Here is a 6,000-nt window from a genome sequence, read left to right on the forward strand (position 1 = left end):
CGCTATTTAACCCTGATCAAACAGGGGGAACTCGAATCACGCGTTTCACCCCCGCAAGAGACTTGCGTCGCTAAGCAACCCGAGGAGGAGGGGGTGGAGGAGGAGGAGGTGGATGAGGCTGTGACAGAGGTCCTGAAGAATATCCCCTCCAGAGAGCGTAGAAACGCTGAATATATTATGAGGAAATTGTCGATGGGTGATACGCGCTGGAGTCCGTCGGGGGAATTTATTTACAAGGGGAAAGTCGTGAGGGGGTCTCACGCCATAGATCTTATGAAACATCTCGGATCCTCGTTCAAGAAATCGAGCCCCCCTACAGGCTGGTTGAAGTTCCTCAATATTTTACAGGAGCGGAACATTCCGGTGGCGTGCGTATCAAACCCGCAAGCCCGCGAGCAGTTTCAGAAGCTTAAAAAAGGACGGAGCAGATCGCCGGATGAATCCCTTCTTTTAACCGATTCGCCAGCCAGGAAGAAACTTAAGAAAAAAAAAGACTTCCAACGCTGGGAAGGTTTCTCACTATAAAAGGAGGGTATCGAATTAAAAACTGACTGGATATTATGATCAAGATTCTTTAAAATACATCGCAGTCAGTCACGTTTTTGTATATTGTTACTAATAAAACACCGACTGAAACTCATCTCCGGCCTTCATCACTTTTATTCGGCATATGGTTTAAAAAACAACTTTCAACACTTCTCTACTTAATAACAACGATGCAAAAAATGAAAAACATTAAAGCTATGATCGGGGGTGCATTTTCTACACATCCGGAACATTTTTCACAAAAAAAAACACATAAAAAAATCAAAGGTCAAAGGTCAAAGCTTCTTTCTACGCTTAATAACGGGGGTTTACATTATGCAAACGCGATAAAACTTTAAAGGTACGATCGGGAGACCGTTCTCACACATCCATCCCGTTTTCAGGCAAAAAAACACATAAAAAATTTTAGGATCAAAGATTAACACGAACCGTGACAATTTTTAAAACGCGTCCAAACGCGGTAAAACTTTAAAGGTATGATCGGGAGAGCGTTCTCAACACACCAGAAGCATTTTTTCACAAAAAAACGCGCATAAAAAATTCAAGGTCAAAGGTCAACGCTTCTTTCTGCGCTTGATAACGACGTTTTAAATTATCCAAACGCGATAAAACTTTTAAGGTATGATCGGGAGACTGCTCTCAACACATTCGGTCCATTTTCATGCAAAAAAAAAAATTGAAAAATTTTAGGATCAAAGATTAACACGAACCGTGACAATTTTTAAACGCGTGCAAACGCGGTAAAACTTTAAAGGTATGATCGGGAGAGCGTTCTCAACACACCAGAAGCATTTTTTCACAAAAATCGCGCATAAAAAATTCGAGGTCAAAGGTCAGCGCTTCTTTCTGCGTTTAATAACGGGGGTTTAAATTATGCAAACGCGATAAAACTTTAAAGGTATGATCGGGAGAGCGTTCTAAGACGGGGGTTACATTTTCACACGGAAAAACATAAAAAAATAGGAACACTGGTTAACACAAGCCGTGACAATATTTAAAACTCATGCAGAGGCCCTGCTAGCTGGTTACAGGAGGTATTGCAGCTTTTCTTAAGGCAATAACGATATCTTATCACAAAATCAGAAACCAAATCATCGTTCGCGATAGTATTTTCGGTGTATAAAGAAACCACGTCCTGGTACGACTTCCCAGCGGCTCTGTTATACAGATAGTACACGCAGTGTTGTCCGCATACGTCCGATAACTCGTGCTGAAGCTGTTTGTTGTGATACAGAATGTTTTTAACATCTGGGAGATTCTCCAGATATCGCAGGATGCTTTTAGGGTAGTATTCAAAGTCCGGGCTGAGGCCGAACGAGTCACAAAATGTGGCTCGACCATTTTTTTCAACGGTGAGCGCTAACCAGTGTTCCCCCGGTAAATGTCTAGGGTGGGTGTTTACAATGAAATACACAGGAGGGCCCGGCTTGATCCGGAATAACTCGTCAGACGCAAAAACACCGGCGAACAGGTCTCCTATTAAGCCCCTCATAACAGCGTCCAATTCCAGGGTGTTCATCAGTAAAAATCCACAAGGACCTGTCGCTTGGAATTAATCTCCAGGAGAGAATCGTAACACGCGTACACTATCAGCGTGGTGGTATGCGGAGTCGCGACTCTGAATCTCATCTCAAGTCGCAGGGTCCCTGTGGAGACGGGGCTCAGAGCGCCGCTGTCCTCCTCCGGGTTTAAATTGAAGACATACAGCGCGTAGCCGTGCGCAAAATCCTCCCGGTCTATACAGAGAGGCAGGTCCTTGAGGTGTCGTCCGGTCGCGGTGTAGAGATTGTAAAACTCCCTGACAGAGAGTTCGTTGTTAAATTCAGGCTGGAAAGCTTTAGCCGGCAGCTGTCTCCCGTTTTGACTGAGTGCGAGGTACTCCAGGTCATAGTGTGCAAATTCAAACGGGGACAGATCTCTTCTCCCGCTGAATGCATTGTGATTCACCATACCCAGAACCACATATTTGGGCATGGTTCCTAAAAACAGGTTCTCCTGGTTGCATATCCTGGAATGGCTGGGGATCACGTAAGTCTTAACGTTGATTCGTGATAACGGGTACACGGCGTTCCCTTTCATGAGAGCTGCGGAGTGACCCAATCTCACTGCAGGGGATACGGTGACTTTCTTAACGAATAGGGACCCGCCCAGAATTTTCAGCTTGAAAGTGGAGGCCGCCAACCCCATCAGGCAGAAAGCATCGCTGGCTCGAATTAATTTAACTCTTAGATCAACGTTATTCAGAAGAAGCCTCTCGCAGAAAAATATGTCCGCGTGCAGCGGGCCCTGAACTTGAAATTCACGCGATTCGGCGCTAAAGCGCGCTCTGCTCACGAGGCCTTTATTCGGGCCCGCGTCATCCACAGCGGTCGAATTGTGCTGACCCGGGGTGTCCTTGTAAAACAAACCGTCCCGTGAACTGCGATTTCAATGAAGCGGGGGAAAAGTTCAGCAGCGTCTCAATCATCGCCCTGTACGGGTGCGTCGCGCTGGACTGGGAAATCAGCCGGTCACCCAGAGTCACGTCGACTTGCGAGAAAATCGTATTGAGAGGATAATTTATGACGCCCACGCGGGCGTCATTAGCCAGGTCAGTCCCGTCGGCGTTTGTAATTTTCATTCGCAGATAAAGCAGCGTATTATTGAGGTCTAAATACCTCTCACCGTCTCCGGGGATAAAAAACTTGATACACACACACACACACACGCACACACACACACACACACAGACACAGTTAGCGTCTGCAACAGGTATTACATCCGTGGGGTCATGTTTCCGCGAGCAGCTCTATGCGTGGGTATTTGACCGTCTTGCTGCAAAGACTTACAGCCGAGAGACGGCTATTTGTTTCCCTTCTTTAATTTACGAATTAAAAACAGAAAAGGGAAACGCAATAATTTAAGAATTAAGAAATATTAAAGGCGTATTAAAATATTCGTGTTTAATCACTAAATTGAAGAAAACCTCCCATAATTATGCATAAGATACGGTATTTTTTATTCCTTCTTTAATTGAGGCATTAAAAACCATAAAAGGAGGCGCTTTAATTTAAGAATTAAAAATATTAAAGGGGTATTAAATAATAGACACTGATTTATGTTTAATTATTTCAGAATTAGTTAATTCTTTAATACAATAAAAAGATCTAGGTATTTTTAATCTTTCTTTAATTCATGAAATAAAATGACATTAAAATATTAGACCCGGGTGGGAGGGGAGGTAGGGCTTGGAGGGGGTGCTTGGGGGTGGGGGTAGGGGAGGAGCTTGGGGGTGGGGCTAGGGGAGGAGCCAGGGGCGGGACTAGGGGAGGAGCCGGGGGCGGGGCTTAGGGGCGGGACATAGTGACATAATTGATTCTGATTGGCCGTGACGTCATTAGGGGCGGGGCTTGGAGGCGGGACTAGGGGTTAGGGGCGGCGCTTAGGGGCGGGACATAGTGATGTAATCGATCCTGATTGGCTGTGATGTCATAAGGGGCGGGATTAGGGGTGGGGTTAGGGGCGGAGCTTAGGGGCGGGACATAGCAATGTCATCGATTCTGATTGGCTGTGATGTCATAAGGGGCGGGGCTTAGTGACGTAGTCGATTCTGATTGGCTGACAGGGCCATAAATCAGTTTTGATACAAAAGGTGGGTCAGTCGTCTCTCTTGTGTATATATTGCACAACAGGAGCGACTGTCCCCATAAGTGGTCAACTCCCGCGATATCACACGGTTCAAATGAGACTGCGCTGCCCTACTGGCTGACTGAATTTCATGTTGTGCTTACAGCCATTATCACATGCAAAATCATTATTTACATACTGCTTCCTATTCGTACTTGCATAAGTGCAAAATCTCAAAAACCCACGCAATTTAGCACTTGTTATAGGAATCTTAGTAAATCAGGTCCAGTATGTCCACTTTCCTCCTCTCTGCCACATCAGCCAACTCTCTCCTGTTACCAGTCATTGTGCCACCATTCAAAAGTCCAACTCTCATTTCCTCACTTCTAACCTCCCTCTTCTTAAACGTCTAGCCACATCCCCCTGCCTCCTCCATCGCACATGTCACTCAACAGTAGCAGTTTCCACCAGAACCCAAGTGGAAGGGAAGTAAGAGCAGGAGCATCGGCGGTGTGTACAAGTTGTTGGACCATGGTGAGGACAGGAAGATAAATGGTGTTGGGGTCATTTTAAAGGAAGAGTATGTTAAAAGTGTGTTGGAGGTTAAGCGAGTGTCTGACAGGGTGATGAGTGTGAAGTTGGAAATTGAAGGGGTGATGATGAATATCATCAGTGCATATGCCCCACAGGTAGGTTGTGAGATGAAGGAGAAAGATGATTTTTGTTAGATGAGGTGGTGGAGAGTGTGCCCAAGCATGAAACAGTGGTGATAGGAGCGGACTTCAATGAGCATGTTGGTGAAGGGAACAGAAGTGATGAGGAAGTAATGGGTAGATATGGTATCAAGGATAGGAATGGGGAAGGACAGATGGTAATTGATTTTGCAAAAAGAATGGAAATGGCTGTGGTGAATAGCTACTTTAAGAAAGGGAGGAGCACAGGGGTAACATATAAGAGTGGAGGAAGGTGCACACAGGTGGACTACATTCTTTATAGGGGATGCAACCTAAAAGAAATCAGAGACTGTAAGGTGGTGGCAGGAGAGAGTGTCGTTAGACAGCATAGGATGGTTGTTTGTAGGATGACTTTAGAGGTAAAGAAGAAGAAGAGAGTGAGAGCTCAACAAAGAATCAGATGGTGGAAGCTGTGTGAAATTTAGCGAGCAGGTGAGAGAAGCACTGGTTGGAGGGGAAGCAATTTTGAACAACTGGAAAAGTACTGCAGATGTGGTGAGGGAGACAGCTAGGACAGTACTGGTATGACATCTCGACAGTGGAAGGAAGACAAGGTGTTGTGTGGGCTGCCGAAGAGGAGGTACTGCTGGCCCACCACCAGAGGGCACCCTGCCTGTTGGCGGTTTTCAGGCACCAGAGGGCGCAGTGGCACCTTGTCGGCTGTCAGCTGTCAGTCATCAACACCCGTCACCTCAGCCATAAAAGCCTGGGAGGACACCATAACTCTGCCGATTATCTGCTTACCTTTCAGGTAAACTTCTCAGCCGTTTTGTGCCATAATGCACATATTTTGCTTCTGAACTCTTTGCAGTCATAAGCTTCTGTATACTTGCAGCTTGGAGGCTGGTTTGTGGGAAGTTTGGAGGAGCTGGCATTTCTACTCCTCACTTCCTAATCTCTAATTATTACATTAGGCACTGGCACGTACTCAGGTTCCTGCTCTCTGGGAGTGGAGGATTTTCCCTCAGGAAGGAACTGTGTTTTTGCTGACTGTTTGCTGGGTGTACACACACCCACCTTAACCTGTGTTTGTTCCTGCCAGCAGTACTGGGTCTGACAGCTGGAGCGGTGGCCACCTGGGGATTCGGGACATGTCGGGTCTGGTGTGTTGCAG

This window comes from Thalassophryne amazonica, chromosome 16 (genome assembly GCF_902500255.1).
Source record: "Thalassophryne amazonica chromosome 16, fThaAma1.1, whole genome shotgun sequence".
NCBI lineage: Eukaryota > Metazoa > Chordata > Actinopteri > Batrachoidiformes > Batrachoididae > Thalassophryne > Thalassophryne amazonica.